We start from the raw sequence: 16,368 nt of genomic DNA on the forward strand, positions 1-16,368 counted from the left end.
TGTTTTAAATTTACATTCATTTTAATGGGAGAAGAAAATGGTAACCCACTTCAGTATTCTCACCTGGAGAATCCTGTGATCAGAGAAGCCTGGAGGGCTGCTGTCCATAGGGTTGCAAAGTCAGACACGAGTGAAGCGACTTAGCATGCATGCATGCACTGGAGAGGGAAATGGCAACCCACTCCATTATTCTTGCCTGGAGAGTCCCAGGCACAGAGGAGCCTGGTGGGCTGCCCTCTATGTGGTCGCACAGAATCAGACACGACTGAAGCGACTTAGAAGCAGCAGCCTTCATTTTAATTGGAGTTTAGCATCTTATTTCCTCCTAAAGAGAGAAGGGTGGTACTCAGTCAAATTCTTCTGACTCAATCTGATCACAGGAGTGGCACTCTAGTAAATCACCAGGATAAATGACTCTGGCAAGAACTGGGATTCTGATGTAGAACACAGAATCATAGACAAAATTTCCAAACTAACACAGTCTCTTTTCATTACCATTGTTTTAGTCTTTTCCTCAACAGAGCTGCTTAGTCACAGCTCCAGAAAGCTAGTCTCCTTTCCTTCTAAGGACAGGCTTACATCTGCGGGGCTTGGTATTTAAGTGTTCCCTTTGGTTAGATTCCTTGCCTGCAACCCCAGCTCAGTGCTGACAACCTTCAGGTCTCAAATAACATACTATGCAACTGGTGCATTTCACATTCTAACCAAAGAAAATAACTGTCAACTGTATCTCCACAGTATTAACTCAGCCACAAGGGATCTCTGGCAAAACTAAACAAAATGTTAGAGAGACGACAGCACTTCTGTGAAATATGTTGTCAGCTTTACAAACGACCTATAAACTGGAAAGTCATCACGAAATAGACATCTACTTAATACACATTTCATTATTAGATTATTTCTCTGAATATAATCATTTTATACTTTCCGATTTGCAACTGATTCATAAAACCTGGGGTCTACTTTTTCAAATAAAACGGGTGCTTTTTTTTTTTTTTTGCTTTAAGCCAAGATTTAGCTGATGTCTTTAAGGTGTTCATTTTAACATTGACATCATTCATAACTCCAAATACATAAAAGATGATGACAAAAACATCAGAAATACATAAAATAAAAATGTAGTTATATTCTTATAGGCTCTGATAAATGATAGCAAAACTGGAACAGAAACATTTTAAAAACATTTAGTGATATTTCAACATTTTTCTAATCTTTTTTGATTTCCTATTTCTCATGTGCTTTAGAATGCATTACAACATCAGTAGAGTATTGGGCTTCCCTGGTGGCTCAGAGGGTAAAATGTCTGCTTGAAATGGAGACCTGGGTTCCAATCTTGGGTTCGGAAGATCCCCTGAAGAAGGAAACGGCAACCCATTCCAGTATTCCTGCCTGAGAATCCTATAGATGGAGGAGCCTGTAAGGCTACAGTCCATGGGGTCACAAAGAGCCAGACACGACTGAGCGACTTCATGTTCACTTTAGTAGAGTAATGTCATATGTTTAAAAATCTATAAAAATATGGTAAAAAAAAAACACTGGTACAAATTTCACCATTAAAGATACATATTCAGCTGTTTTAATTCATGGTAAGAGTAATCTGAAACAACTTGGGTTTTCATCGTTGTTGGTGACCATGCCTGACCTGCCTCTTGAGAAATCTACGTGCAGGTCAGGAAGCAACAGCTAGAACTGGACATGGAAAAACAGACTGGTTCCGAATAGGAAAAGCAGAACGTCAGGCTGTATAATGTCACCCTGCTTATTTAACTTCTATGCAGAGTACATCATGAGAAATGCTAGACTGGAAGAAACACAGGCTGGAATCTAGATTGCCGGGAGAAATTTCAGTCACCTCAGATATGCAGATGACACCACCCTTATGGTAGAAAGTGAAGAGGAACTAAAAAGTCTCTTGATGCAAGTGGAAGAGGAGAGTGAAAAAGTTGGCTTACAGCTCACCTTTCGGAAAATGAAGATCATGGCTTCCGGTCCCATCACTTCGTGGGAAATAGATGGGGAAACAGTGGAAACAGTGTCAGACTTTATTTTAGGGGCTCCAAAATCCCTGCAGATGGTGACTGCGGCCATGAAATTAAAAGACGCTTACTCCTTGAAAGAAAAGTTATGACCAACCTAGATAGCACATTCAAAAGCAGAAACATCACTTCGCCGACTAAGGTCCGTCTAGTCAAGGCTATGGTGTTTCCTGTGGTCATGGATGGATGTGAGTTGGACTGTGAAGAAAGCTGAGCACCGAAGAATTGATGCTTTTGAACTATGGTGCTGGAGAAGACTCTTGAGAGTGCCTTGGACTGCTAGGAGATCCAACCAATCCATTCTGAAGGAGATCAGTCCTGGGACTTCTTTGGAAGGAATGACGCCAAAGCGGAAACTCCACTACTTTGGCCACCTCATGTGAAGAGTGGGCTCATTGGAAAAGACTTTGACGCTGGGAGGGATTGGGGGCAGGAGGAGAAGGAGACGACAGAGGATGAGATGGCTCGATGGCATCACTGGCTCGATGGACGTGAGTCTGAGTGAACTCCGGGAGTTGGTGATGGACAGGGAGGCCTGGCGTGCTGCATTTCGTGGGGTCACAAAGAGTCAGACACAACTGAGTGGCTGAACTGAACTGAACGGAACTGAACGGAACTGAAGCTAGGGACTGTTGGTGGCAGAGGTAGAGGCCCTAGTCTGTGTATCCAATGTTGGAGTGAGGGAATACAGTTTAAAGTTACGGAAAACATACGGAAGATAGAAAGATGGTAACGATTACCCTGTATGCGAGACAGCAAAAGAGACACAGATGAATAGAACAGTCTTTGGGACTCTGTGGGAAAGGGAGAGGGTGGGATGATTTGCGAGAACGGCATTGAAACATGTATAATGTCATATAAGAAAAGAATCGCCAGTCTAGCTTCGATGCAGGAGAGGATGCTTGGGACTGTTGCACTGGGTTGACCCAGAGGGATGGTATGGGGAGGGCGGAGGGAGGGGTTGAGGATTGGGAACACGTCTACACCCGTGGAGGGTTCCTGTTGATGTCTGACAAAACCAATATACTATTGTAAAGTAAAATGTAAATAAATAAAGTTACTGTAAACAAAGAAACAGAAAATAGTTTCCCTTCAGAAATAAAATGTTGAGAATTGATTTTCATAGTGATGGAAAACCTTTTCACCTATTAAGTATTAGTGAACATTCTGGCTAGATATAGTTTTGCTTGAACATTATGCTAGACAGCCTATTTCTGACCTGGGAAGCGAACATTGTACATCGGCTTTAACCATGGAGAATAGTCACTGGGTATTCACTTGAATGGGAAAGTAAAAATCTGTTGCAGTTTGTCTTTCATCAGTGTACCCTCTGGGGAAGTCAGGATATGAAAATGAGATTGTGCATTTCTGTGCTTTGGAGTTATGTGTTCCTAGTTAGTTAAGACAATTAAGAAGTGTAATGATTCCAGATTCTCGCCTAGGAAAACACTAACATCACTGTTGCCAGACCTGTGTTTTGTGGTTAGCAGGATCCTTTTACCACGATATATGTTTCATTCATGTACTTTCAACTTTAAAGAATTTTCTATGTGTACTGGCTCTGCCCCTACAGCTTCAGAACACTCCTCTTTAAACTGTACGGAAGACCATTTCCCAGGCTATGGTCCTTGAGTTTATTTTTATTTTTTCCTAATTTTAGTATATATAATTTATTGGGTATTTTTATCATTATGGCATCGTTTTCTTCAAAGAAAAATTTGTTTTTCATGTCAAGTATGCAACTTCGTACTGAAAGTTGCCTCCTATTTAATCATGACATACGATCAGTGAGTCCACATACTAAGGAATGACAGTTGGCACTTTTTAGCAGAAACCAGGGCTTCCCTGGGAGGTAACCTGCTTAAGAATCTGATGCAATGCAGGAGACCCCAGTCTGATTTCTGGTTTGGGAGGATGCTCCGGAGAAGCAATAGGCCACTCACCCCACTATTCTTTAGGCTTCCCTGGTGATTTAGATAGTGAACAATCCATCTGCTATGAGAGAGCCACTGGAAGAGTGGCCTAACAACCCACTCCAGTATTCTTGCCTGAAGAACCCCCATGGACAGAGGAGCTTGATGGGCTATATTCCAGAGGCGCACAAAGAACCAGACGTGACTGTGAGAATGAGCAGACCAGAAACCAACATGTATTTTTAAGAAATCCTTGAAAACCTTGAAATTTGGAAGTGTTCCTTAGAAAGAGCATTTTAACCCTGAAAAAAAAAAACCAACAACATAGCAATGAACTTTACTACTTTCTTTTCCCTATAAGATCAGAGAAGAAATGGAGTGTCATTTCCCTTTTTAGAGGCTAGTTGTTCTAGCAGAAAATATGAAATGATTAAATAAATGATTGAAACCTATGGAAATGCTGCTTTCAAATAAATAAATAAATGAAATCTAATTCAAGATGGATACCAAAGCAAGAACATAATCGAAATCACTTGCTGTTGTAAGACATGGCTTCAAAAAAGAACCAAATTAATATACATAATGACTGGCTAAATTCTCTGGCAATACATTATACAAATTTACAGTCAACATCGTAAAGGATGTTTACACACAATAAAATAAAAATGCCTTTTACTTATGCATAGTTTTAATAATCAAAAGCACTGACTACTTTTCAGACATTCCAGGCCAAGGTCATTTAAACCAACTATCTACTTTATCTGCCAAAACAACATGGTGGTGGTGGTCGTGATTAGCTGCTAAGTCATTTCTGTCTCTTTTTCATCTCCATGGACCATAGACCACCAGGCTCCTCTGCCCGTGGGATTTCCCAGGCAAGAATACTGAGGCTGGTTTTCATTCTCTCTTCCGGAAGATCTATCTTCCCAACTCAGGGATTTCTCAACCCTGGGTCGTCTACATTGGGAAGTGGACTCTTTACCAATGAGCCACCAGGAGGATACCCCAAAGCAACACAGTATCTACTTAAGAAGTACTTCTTGGCTTTCATATGTACTGTATCAAACTTCCAGCCAATATAGTCTGCGTTTGTTCAGAACTACCCTAGTGATCCATCGATTAATAGCTTCCCAACGATCCTTGTCTAGGAAGATCCCACATGCCCTAACCCTAGCCCTAGCCCTAACCCTGACTTCAGATATGCAGATCACACCACCCTTATGGCAGTGAACGAAGAGGAGCTAAGAATCCTCTTGATGAAAGTGAAATTGGAAAGTGATACAGTTGGCTAAATGCAACGTCAGAAAACGAACATCGTGGCACCTGGTCCCGTTATTTCATGGGAAATAGATGGGGAAATAGTGGAAACAGTGTCAGACTTTATATCTTTGGGCTCCAAAATCACTGCAGATGGTGACTGCAGCCATGAAATAAACGACGCTTACTCCTTGGAAGAAAACTTATGACCAACCTAGATAGCATATTGAAAAGTAGAGACATTACTTTGCCAACAAAGGTCCGTCTGGTCAAGGCTATGAGTTTTCCAGTGGTCATGTATGGATGTGAGAGTTGGACTGTGAAGAAAGCTTAGCGCCAAAGAGTTGATGGTTTTGAACTGTGGTGTTGGAGAAGACTCTTGAGAGTTCCTTGGACTGCAAGGAGATCCAACCAGTCGGTGCTCAAGGAGATCAGCCCCTGAACTCAACCAATAAGTCTTTTCAGGACCCAGGGCACATGCACGCCGATGAGGCCGGCATGCCTTCCCGCTCTTCCCGCATTGACAAGGGCTGCCTGGTGCTCCGGGCGAAGTCGGGACCGGAAGCAGAGCAGGAGAGCCGCAGGGCTGCAGGCCGGCGCAGCACCCCAGCGTCTTCAAGTCCTCGGCTGGTTTCTAAGGACCTGGGGGCGGGGCCGCGGGGGCGCGTCCCTGCGCGGTGACGTCACAATCCGGTGCCTCGGGTCCCGCCCTCTGCCGCCCACCCCGCATCAGTCTCCGGCCGCCGTCGCCGCTGCCCTGCTGTGCAGCCCCGCCCTCCGGCTGCCCCTCCTTGAACCTATGCGGCGGTGAGCAGGCCGGACCCCTGGAAGGGCCAAAGGAGACGTCGCAAGTCCCCGCGTTGTGGCCGCAGGAGGACCCGAGCATGGACGCCAGCCTGAGAGGTAAAGGGCCGCCGTCGCGGGCGCCCGCCGGCTGCCCGGCCCCCTCAGGTGTGGGTTTGGCGTCGCGGCTGGGCGCGCCTGGGCGCGCTCCCGGGCCTCTGCTTGGTTGTCAGCGTTGCCTCCGACCCCTCCACAGGCTGTCTAGGCCTCTCGCCGCTGAGGAAGCACTACGTGCGGGCTCCCCAGGTGCACTCGTTGACTCAGAGTTTGTTACCGCCGCTCCAGGAGGCCCATTCCCCCTGAAATCGGGGTTGGAGGCAGACCTCTCTCAGCCCAGAATCAAGTCCTGCCCCCAGCCCCCTGCACTTAGGGGTGAGCTTCGGTTTCTTCATCTCAAGCGTGGTTGTAAAAACACCCATGTCTTGGAGCTCTTGAGGATTAAATGCAGATAATGGCTACGGAGCACAGTTAGGTACTTAGGAAATACAAAAATCCTCCATACGGTAACCCCGCCCCCCAGCCTCGCCCCCCAGACTACAGGGTAACCCAGGAATTCTCCCACTTCAGAGTGAATATTGATTGCCTAGGAATCGTGTTAAAAATGCAGGTCTTGACGGAGGGGCTGAGATTGCACATTTGGAATGAGCTTCCAAATGATGTAGTGTCGCTGGCTACAGTTTCAGTAGCAAAGAACTAATCCATTTTCACTGTGTATACTTGCACTTGACTGAATACTCTGGGTTAAAATGGGCATCACTGTGGAACAGTCACACTTTGTGAGCAAGGCAGATGAGGCAGTCTTCAGACTTCTCCCAATTCAGTGTTCCCATCTACTTAAAATTATACCTGTGGCCAGATGGTTCCTAGCAACGTCTTGCTTTGCATACAAGTGTGCCTTTATTATGTAATCATCAAAACAAATGCTGTTCTGAATGTAGGAGATAGTTATTCATTGATCAGCAAGCTGTATTTTCTGGCAGTTTATCATCTAACTTACAGAAAAAGCAAACAAAAATACGTTTTCAGAACTTTTACCACAGAAGCTAACATGACTGTTGCTGTATACTGGAAACTGTTCTGAAATTATCTCGAGTTTTAATGCACAAAACATCTTGTACATTGATTTCACGGTGAATAAACTAAAAAGAGAATAAATAACTTCCCAAGGTCCCAGTAAGTGACACGACAGACTTTCAGTACAGGTATGATAAAGCAAAACCTTAGAGCAACTTAGCTATCTCATGGTAGAAATGGGAGCAGGGGAAAGGATATATTTAAAAATTAGAGTATCATAGCCTTCGTGAGTCTGTTAATTAGGTTGTTATTAAAATCAGGTTCATGTAAAATAAGTAAAACGGTTTCTGTTTTTATAACATCCAATTTAACGAGCTCCATTTTTAGGACATTATATGATGTATAGTATCAAACATTGCTTTGTACTGAGCTTTTAAGAAAAATGTAACAGTCAACAGAGATCTGGGGTAATTGTTAATAGAAAACCATAAATAAATTTAGCTAGAGCTAAAATCCTTGAGACATGGAACAATGGACTGGTTTAAAATTGAGAAGGAGTATGACAAGGTTGTATATTGTCACCCTGCTTATTTAACTTAAATGCAGAGTTTTGGGAGTCCAAACCCCCTACCTCAGAATTCGATGGTGTTGAAGATAGGACCCTTAAAGAGTTAATTACGTTAAAATGAGGTGGTTAGAGTCGCCCTAATCCCACTTGAGGGCTTCCCAGGTAGTGCTGAAAGTGAAAGTGTTAGTCACTCAGTCATGTCCAACTCTTTGGAACCCCATGGACTATAACCCACCAGGCTCCTCTGACCGTGAAATATATACAGAGACATTATGTGAAATGCCAGGCTGGATGAATCACAAGCTGGAATCAAGATTGCTGGGAGAAATATCAACAACCTCAGATATGCAGATGATACCACTCTAATGGCAGAAAGTGAAGAGAAACTAAAGAGCCTCTTGATTAGGGTGAAAGAGGAGAGTGAAAACTCAACATTCAAAAACCTAGTATGGCATCTGGTCCCTTCACTTCATAACAAATAGAAAGGGGGAAAAGTAGAACCAGTGGCAGGTTTTCTTTTCTTGGGCTCCAAAATCACTGTGAACAGTGACTGTAGCCATGAAGTTAAAAGATGCTTGCTCCTTGGAAGAAAAGTCATGAAAAACCTAGACGTACATTAAAAAGCAGAGACATCATTTTGTCAGCAAAGGTACAAATAGTCAAAGCTATGTAGTCATGTATGAATATGAGAATTGGACCATAAAGATGGTTGAGTGCTAAAGAATGCATGCTTTCAAATTGTGGTGCTGCAGAAGACTTGAGAGTCCCTTGGTCTGCAAGATCAAGCCAATCAATCATAAAGGAAATCAACCCTGAATATTATTGGAAGGACCGATGCTGAAGTTCCAATCCTTTGGCCACCTGACGCAAAGAGCTGGCTCAGTGGAAAAGACCCTGATGGTGGGAAGGAAGGAAGGAAAGCAAAAGCAGAAGGGGGCAATAGACGATGAGATGGTAGGATGGCATCACCGACTCAATGGACATGAGTTTGAGCAAGCTCCAGAAGACAGTGAGGGACAGAAAAGGCTGATGTGCTGCAGTCCATGGGGTCACAAAGAGTTGGACATAATTTATTGACTGAACAATGAAATTGCACCTTTTAAATTGATTAGATTTCATTACCTCTGATGATTTTAAGACCACAGGGTACTAAGACATCTAAAGTTATTTATGTTTTGTCATTTATGGCCTCTGACATTGTGCTCTCTCACTTCTCTGTATATACCTGCTTTTTCTTTTTCTGTGAACTGTAGGGCAACACACATTCATTAGGAACATGGAAGGAATAAACTGCATACAGGGAATAAACTACATACTTCTTAGCCTGTTTCATATGGTATAATAGTAGCATGGAGCATGATTTGAGTACTAGGCGATTTATATTGATCAGGACACAGTTCTCCCTCTCCATTAGCTTTGTTTCTCTTGATGCTTCTTGCGGCCCACTTGACCTCACATTCCAGGATGTTTGGCTCTAGGTGAGTGATTACATCATCATGATTATCTGGATCATGGAGATCTCTTCTGCATAGCTCTTCGATCTTTGCTGTATAGATTGTTGCTACCTCTTCTTAATATCTTCTGCTTCTGTTCAGTCCATACAATCTCTGTCCTTTATTGTGTCCACCTTTGCATGCAGTGTTCCCTTGGTATCTCTAATTTTCTTGAAGAGATCTCTAGTCTTTCCCATTCTGTTGTTTTCCTCTATTTTTCGCACTCATCCCCGAGGAAGGCTTTCTTGTCTCTCTTTGCTCTTCTTTGGGACACTGTATTCATATGGGTATATCTTCCCTTTGCTCCTTTGCCTTTTGCTTCTGTTCTTTTCTCAATTATTTGTAAGGCCTCCTCAGACAACCATTTTGCCTTTTTGCGTTCATTTTCTTGGGGATGGTCTTCATCACTGCCTCCTGTACAATTTCATGAACCTCCATATGCAGTTCTTCAAACACTCTATTATACCTAATCCCTTAAATATTTTCTCATGTCCACTGTACCATCATAAGGGATCTGATTTAGGTCAAACCTGAATCATCTAGTGGTCTTCCCTACTGTCTTCAACTTAAGTCTAAGTCTATAGCAAATACTGAGCTTCCACTCTGAACCTTCCTTCTTACAAGTATTTGTCCACCATTTTAGAGCACTTTTGCTGCACCTGTTTATCTTCACTCTGAAACATATGTACCGTCACTCCTGAAAGGATGCTCAAGTGCATGCATTTAACTCCTACTGAGCCTACGCTCCACAGTAGTCATGCCGATCTACTAAGCTTGCATTCTGCCGCATGCATCTTTCACTATTTAGACTATGATACTGAGGTCATGCTGCAACTGCATAGTGGCAGTCTCAAGCTTATCTTCTTCGACTTTCAGCTTTTATACCAGCACACGTGTTCTGCCCCTCCTAAGCCCACTTTCTTGAATAGATATGAAACAACTGTTGAGGTTGTATTCTGGAGCATGTCCCTGCTATTTCTGAATGCATTCTTTTTTATTTCTTCATATTTCTTTTAAAAAATGATTTATTTCAATTGGAATAGAATTACTGTGTATTACTGTGATGGTTTTTGACATGTACATCAACATGAATCAGCCACATGGATACATGTGTCCCCCTATCCTGAACACAACTCAAACCTCCCTTGTTACCCCATGCTTCTGGGTTCTTCCACAGCACAAGAGTTGCATGCATCTTTCGTGCATTGAACTTGCCCTGGTCATCTCTTTTATATATGGTAATGTACCTTCAATGCTATTTTCTCAAATCATCCCACCCTTGAACTCTCCCATTGGGTCTCAGCGTGTGTTCTTTATATGTGGATCTTTTTTACTAGCCTTCATGCAGAATCATTGTTACTGTCTTCCTAAATCCCATTTATACGCATTAATAAACAATATTTGCCTCTTTCTTTCTAACTTTTTTTTTTACTCTGAATAATAGGCCGCAGGTTGAACTGCCTCACTAAAAGTGACACAAATATATGTTTTTCTGTAGCTAAGCAATATTCTATTTGAATATATAGCACAACTTCCTTATATTTTCATCTGCTGATGTGCATCTAGATTACGTCCATGTCATAGCTTTCGTAAAGAGAATTGTAATAAACATTGGGGCACATGTGTCTCTCTTGATTGTAATCCCCTCTGGGTATATGCCAAGAAGGGGGGTTGTTCAGTCATACGACAGTTCCAGTCCAAGTTTCTCAAGGAATCACCAAACTGTTCTGCATACAGGTTGTACCAGTTTGTGTCACCACTAGCAGGGTATTAGGGTTAGCTTTTCTCCACAACCTCCCCAGCATGTCGTGCTTGTAGAATTTCTGGTGATGGCCACTCTGAACAGTGTGATATGACTACACATTAAATTTCAATTTTTGTTTCTCTCATAATGAATGATTTTCAGCATATTTCATGTGTTTGTTAGCCATCTGTATGTCTTCTTTAAAGAAATGTCCGTTGAGGGATTTACCCCCTTGTAGTGATGCTGTGAAAGTGCTTCACTCGATATGGCAGCAAATTTGGAAAACTCAGCAGTGGCTAAAGGGCTGGAAAAGGTCAGTTTTCATTCCAGTCCCAAAGAAAGGCAGAGCCAAAGAATGCTCAAATCACGGCGCCGTTGCATCCATCTCACGCTAGTAAAGTACTGCTCAAAATTCCCCAAGCCAGGCTTCAGTAATACATGAACCATGAACTTCCAGATGTTCGAGCTGGTTTTACAAAAGGCCGAGGCACCAGAGATCAAAATGCCAACATTAGCGGGATCATTGACAAAGCAAGAGAGTTCCAGAATAACATCTATTTCTGCCTTATTGACTAGGCCAAAGTCTTTGACTGTGTGGATCACAATAAACTGGAAAATTCTGAAAGAGATGGGGATACCAGACCACCTGACCTGCCTCTTGAGAAACCTATATGCAGGTCAGGAAGCAGCCGTTCGAACAGGACATGGAACCACAGACTGGTTCCAAATAGGAAAACGAGTCCGTCAAGGCTATATATGGTCACTCTGCTTGTTTAATTTATATGCAGAGTATATCACGAGAAGTACTGGGCTGGAAGAAGCACACGCTGGAACAAAGACTGCCAGGAGAAATATCAGTCACCTCAGATATGCAGATGACACCACCCTTATGGCAGAAAGTGAAGAGGAACTAAAAAGCTTCTTGATGAAACTGAAAGAGGAGAGTGAGAATGTTGGCTGAAAGCTCAAAATTCAGAAAACTAAGATCATGGCATCTGGTCGCATGGCTTCATGGGAAATAGATGGGGAAACAGTGGAAACAGTGTCAGATTTTATTTTGGGGGGCTCCAAAATCACTGCAGGTGGTGACTGCAGCCATGAAATTGTAAAAGACGCTTGCCCTATGACAGGAAAGTTATGACCATCCTAGATCGCATATTCAAAAGCAGAGACGTTATTGTGCCAACAAAGTTCCATCTAGTCAAGACTATGGTTTTTCCAATAGTCTTGTTAGGATATGAGAGTTGCACTATGAAGAAAGCTGAGCACTGCAGAATTGATGCTTTTGAACTGTAGTGTTGGAAAAGACTCTTGAGAGTCCCTTGGACTGCAAGGAGGTCCAGCCAGTCCGTTCTAGAGAAGATCATTCCTGGGTGTTCTGTGGAAGAAATGAGGCTAAAGCTGAAACTCCAGTACTTTGGTCACCTCATATGAAGAGTTGACTCACTGGGAAACTCTGAAGCTTGGAGGGATTGGAGGCAGGAGAAGGGGACGACAGAGGATGAGATGGCTGGATGGCATCACTGACTCGATGGACGTGAGTTTGCGTGAGCTCCGGGAGTTGGTGATGGACAGGGAGTCCTGGTGTGCTGCAATTTACGGGGTTTCAAAAAAGTCACACACGACTGAACTGAGCTGAACTGAACTGAACTGAAGCAACTGACAAAGAATTTATCTCAAAAATATACAAACAACTCCTGAACCTCAATTCCAGGAAAATAAATGACCCCATGATAAAATAGGCGACAGGAGTAAACAAACATTTCTCCAAAGACGACATACAGATGGCTAACAAACACATGAAAAGATTCTCAACATCACTCAGTATCAGAAAAATGCTAATCAAAACTATAATGAGGTACCATTTCACGCCAGTCAGAATGACTGCTATCCAAAAGTCTGCAAGCAATAAACGCTGGGGAGGGTGTGGAGAAAAGGGAACGCTCTTACACTGTTAGTGGAATTGCAAACTAGTACAGCCACTATGGAGAACACTGTGGAGATTCCTTAAACAAACAAACAAACAAACAAACTATAAATAGAACTGTCATACGACCCAGCAATCCCACTGCTGGCCATACACACCAAGGAAACCAGAATTGAAAGAGACACGTTGTACCCCAATGTTCATCACAGCACTATTTCTAATAGCCAGGGCATGGATGCAACCTAGATGTCCATCAGCAGACTAATGGATAAGAAAGCTGTGGTACACATACACAATGGAGTATTACTCAGCCACTAAAAAGAATACATTTCAATCAGTTCTAGTGAGGTGGATGAAACTGAAGCCTATTATACAGAGTGAAGTTAGCCAGAAAGAAAAATACCAATAGAGTAAACTAGCGCATATATGTGGAATTTAGAAAGATGGTCATGATTAAACCTGTACGTGAGATAGCAAAATAGACACAGATGTATAGAACAGTCTTTTGGACTCTGTGAGAGAGGGCGAGGGTAGGACGATTTGGGATAATGGCATTGAAACATGTATAATATTGTTTGTCAAACGAATCGCCAGACCAGTTCGATGCGTGATACAGGATCCTCGGGGCTGGTGCACTGGGATAACCATGAGGAATGGTTTGAGGAGGGAGGTAGCAGGGGTTTTCAGGATAGGGGACACGTGTATACCTGTGGCAGATCCATGTTAATGTATGGCAAAACCAATACAATATTGTAAAGCAATTAGACTACTCTTAAAATAAACAAATTTATATTAGAAATAAATCAAATAAAATTGTGTCCAACGTGAGGAAAACAACAGCATTTTTTGAACAATATCACTAAGTAAGCTTGAGTTGCAATTTTCTGGGTTCAAGGTGCCCTCATAAGTATGAGCCCTAACTCTTATTACAGAAAGAAGAGTGGAAAATGAGCTAGATGAAAGGAGAGCTTTTCAGCAACAAGATACGAATGTTTCAGCCAGAAAGATACTAAGTAACGTAGGGCTTCCCAAACAGTTTATTACGATCTTGGGAGCTAGCAGTGAGTGTGGTCACCTACATAAAGTTGCCTAAAATTATATTTTGACATCTATACATACATACACCTGTCTATGCATGAGTGTGTGTATGAAAAAAAGTGCAATGGCTTTTAATTCATGTTAGGTGTAATAGAAATGGGAAAAAAATAAAACCCAAATGTAGAATGATTCAAATTCTACTCGATTGTTGAATATTATGTAAGTTGAAATACTTCCAAATATGTTTTCTTGGCCGCATGTAAAATACGAGGACTCTTTTATATCACTCACCTCTCTCCGTTTCATAAATATATACCCATTTTCAAATGTTTGTCCAGTTTCCTGACAAAATACTGATACAGAAATATATATAAATAATATATAAAATAGAGAGATGTTTTCATATCATAAACTATTGATAGCAAGCTTAGATTTTAGAATTGTTTCCAACTCCATGCTCCATCTCAACAGGAAAGAGCCAAAGTTGTTGCTGACTCACTCACTCCAAGAGCTGGGAAACCTGAAAAAGAAACTGAACCTGCACTGAGATTTTGTGTCATATTTATGATCGAGCTCTAAGTCCGAGACTTGTTTTCCTTTATTGTACTAAGCAGTCCCTTCTTAAGACTGAAAAGCATGGACATCGAGAGAGAGAGGTAGGAGATTGTAGACGTCCTCATGTTCAACAGTAATTTTAATCGGAGAAGCTTGAAAAGACAGAAACTAAGGAAAGTAATCAAGCGATAGACAATAATAATGATTTAGCCACTAGTCAACCTCAAGGGTCTTTAGTCGCTCCTCAAGGGCCAGCATGGAGAAGGAAATGGCAACCCACTCCAGTGTTCTGCCTGGAGAATCCCAGGGATGGGGGAGCCTGGTGGGCTGCCATCTTTGGGGTTGCACAGAGTCGGACACGACTGAAGCGAATTAGCAGCAGCAGCAAGGACCATCGATGACATTCTGAGCAATCTCCTGTGAACAATTTTAGAGATGCTAAAGCCCAAACCAGGCTGAAACTTAAGTGCATAGTTGGAACTAGACGGTCAATGATGTGGACTCCCAATATCCTCAGTAATAGGCCACTAGTAGAATGTCCCAATATTGATCACAGACCCCATGTTCCACCCTCACTCAGCCATTAAAATATTTCCCCTGACAGTGTTTGGGGATTTGCGTCTTTGAAGCACCAGCTGCTAAGACACCTTGCTTGGTCCTACAATAAGCACTTTCCCGCCCCCCCCCCCCCCCCCTGCCCCTACTGAAACCCACAGTCAATTCAGAAATTTTTTTGTACAGAAGCAAGTAGACCAAGTCTGCTAGGGTAACAGGACTGAATATTAAGAATGTGTGTATAGAAGGATGATACATCACTTTTATTTCAGAAATAAAGTAGATTTATTGATGTGAGTTTTCGATAACCCTGTATGCGAGATAGCAAAAGAGACACAGATGTATAGAACAGTCTTTTGGACTCTGTGGGAGAGTGAGAGGGTGGGATGTTTTGGGAGAATGGCATTGAAACATGTATAATATCATATATGAAATGAGTCGCCAGCCCAGGTTCAGGGCATGATACTGGATGCTTGGGGCTGGTGCATTGGGACGACCCAGAGGGATGGTACGGGTTGGGAGAAGGGAAGGGGTTCAGGAAAGGGAACATGTGTATACCTGTGGCGGACATATGTTGATGTATGGCAAAATCAATACAATCATGTAAAGTAATTAACCTCCAATTAAAATAAATAAATTTCTTTAAAAAAAAAAGAAATCATCCAAAAAGCTCCATACCTACATTGAAACCAAGCACCACCAAGAGCCAACAAGTTCCAGAGGAAGACATACCATGCACATTCTTCAGCAACACAGGAACAGAGCCCGGAGCTTCAATATACAGGTTGCCCAAACTGCAAACCCATAGACATCTCAAACCTCACTACTGGACACTTCATTGCCCTCCAGAGAGAAGAGATGCAGCTGCACCCACCGAAACACTGACACAAGCTTCCCTAACCAGGAAACCTGACAAGCCACTCGTCCAACCCCAGCCACAGGGAGGAACCTCCACAATAAAGAGGAACCACAAACTGCCAGAAAGAGAAAGGCCATCCCAAACACAGGAACCAAAAAAAAGCCAACAACTTGAGTAATGAGATTTTGCATGCTTCATGGTTTTGGTTACTATTTCTGTCAGCAGTCTGTATTTGAAGTTGATGCTGAAGTAAACACTTGGTTGAACATTACCCTTCAATTGCTAGGAGACCAGTGACTTTGTCATGTCACAACCAACCTTCGATTGCTAGGAGACCAGTGATTTTGTGATGTCACAGCTGTTTGACTGGGAGGACCTCTGTGCTTGTCCAGAGAGTTTCTCTCTGTAGGCCAGCCAAACATCATTTGAAGTTGCATTGTGTAAAAGCAGACAAATGAGAAAATTATCTGAAGAAAGCTTTCCCTGAGATGGCACATATTTCTTCAGAAATTCAAGATGGACCTCCTAAAGATGAATCCACTGGTTCAGAAACCTCCATTAGATCT

This window comes from Budorcas taxicolor, chromosome Y (genome assembly GCF_023091745.1).
Source record: "Budorcas taxicolor isolate Tak-1 chromosome Y, Takin1.1, whole genome shotgun sequence".
In the NCBI taxonomy this organism is placed as follows: Eukaryota; Metazoa; Chordata; class Mammalia; order Artiodactyla; family Bovidae; genus Budorcas; species Budorcas taxicolor.